Source organism: Hipposideros armiger, unplaced genomic scaffold (genome assembly GCF_001890085.2).
Source record: "Hipposideros armiger isolate ML-2016 unplaced genomic scaffold, ASM189008v1 scaffold_15, whole genome shotgun sequence".
NCBI classification, from domain to species: Eukaryota; Metazoa; Chordata; class Mammalia; order Chiroptera; family Hipposideridae; genus Hipposideros; species Hipposideros armiger.
In genome coordinates this window covers 4,028,488-4,030,100 of record NW_017731365.1, presented here as the reverse complement: position 1 = coordinate 4,030,100, position 1,613 = coordinate 4,028,488, and the positions used below count along the sequence as shown (strand labels likewise).

Genomic DNA, 1,613 nt, shown 5'->3' with positions numbered 1-1,613 from the left:
ACTCACGCAATTCTCATGTGCCTCTCCAGCTTATTTCAAAATCCAAATTGGGGTGGGGGCGCTTGCTAAGCAGCTGAAAGGCAAGGGTCAGTGCCTGCTCTGGTCTGAGAGGGCCAAGTACAAGGAAGAGGCAGGCACCGCTTTCTGAATTACTGGGGAGAGTAGGAGTGTGTACTACTCAGGAAAGGCTAATTTCCTCTCAGTGGGCCGGTGACAGCACCAGGGCTGAGCGATGGGGTCTCAGTGGGCCCGCGGCCAGCGGCTAGTGCACCTGATTTCCACTCGAAGCACAGAGGCAGCGGCTCTAGGTGCCCCCTCTGAGAAAGCAAGGCACCAAGTGCCCACCGGCTAGTGCCGCCACCACCTTAGAACGCACGGGTTCTGCACACATCCCGGGCTGACCTACAGGGGAGACGAGGGGCAGAGCTCCTGAGCGCAGGCCCCCGGGACAACCAGCCCCGCTCGTGGCAGGCCTGCAAGGGGACTGGGAGAGCGGAGCGCCAGCCGAACAAGGCTTTCTGCTCCGCGAGGGGTGCTTCTTCCCATAGCTGGTCCGGATTTGGAAAGGTTGTGGGAGTCCTCTGGGGTCGGTCTCTCGGGGGCACTGAGAGGTGATGAGGGTAGGAAAGAGCTACGTGACTTTAGGTCCCTCCAGCGCCATTGCCCACCCGCGGCGGAGGAGCGTCCCACCCCATTCCCCTGCCCAACTGGGGATCCAGAGCGCAGAAGGGCACGGGATTGGATCCCAGCTCCTTCTTTACCCCCGCGAAATTCTCCTCATCCCAGACCCTGACCCTCTCTCAGGCGCCGAGAGCAAAGCACCTGAGTGTTCGTGGGTCCGGGAACTGGGATGGGGAGAGGAGTGCCTGTCCTCCCAAGGCCAATGCAGAGGGAATTCGAGTTCCCTGGAATCAAAGTTGCCGCGCATTTAGCCGCGGGCTCCGAACGGGGCACAGGACCCAGGCCAGTGGCCGGGGATGGAAGAAAGCCCCAGGCGCCTGCCGCGGGCGATGGCCGCGCCCGGAACAAGTGGTTCGGCAGCCGCGGTCACGACCCCGCGGGTCCAACTTTCCCGCCTCGTGGCGGGAGAAAGGCGCGGTGAAGGCGAGGGAAGCGGGGAGGGAAAGCGCGGTGCGCGGCTCTTGGTACCGTGTGCGGAGAAGCGCTGCGCCGCGCCTCGGGCTCTGCTCTCCGCCGGGTCTGCCCCTACGGGCCGCCTGCTCGGGCGCTGGCCACCGCCGCGTCTCGCTGCGGGCGCGAAGGCTCATCAGCCGCAAGTCGGCCGCTCCGGCGTCCCCTTGGGCGGTCCGCTGGCTGCTGGCCGCTTGCTGGATGCAACTTCAAGCGCTCGAGGCGCGCCCCAAACGTCCCGAAGCTCTGTACCCCCGCTCTCCATGCCCGGGGCCTGCGCGCCCCGCCCCTCCAGGCTCAGCGCCCGGCCGCCGTCGGACGCGTCTCCTCGCTGAGCATCGCGCCGGCAGCCCGCGCCCAGTTCTCTGGAGCCGCCGCTGCCGCCGCTCAAGTGCGCGATCAACTTTCCCTCGCTTCCTCCGCCCCGCTCGCCCCCGCCACCCAGACCCCGCCTCCTGACGCTCCCTCCCTCACCTCCCGCC

The 1,613-nt window shown here is 66.6% G+C and overlaps 1 protein-coding gene across 1 annotated transcript in view; it reads right to left on the bottom strand.

Moving 5' to 3' along the window:
* Positions 1-1,276, bottom strand: part of CDH23 (cadherin related 23) — a 430,582-nt gene extending 429,306 nt beyond the window's left edge. Inside the window, exon 1 of the mRNA XM_019624627.1 lies at positions 1,150-1,276. The gene's annotated coding sequence lies outside the window, so the exon portion shown is untranslated. The remainder of the gene's footprint in view (positions 1-1,149) is intronic.
* Positions 1,277-1,613: the final 337 nt, after the last annotated feature.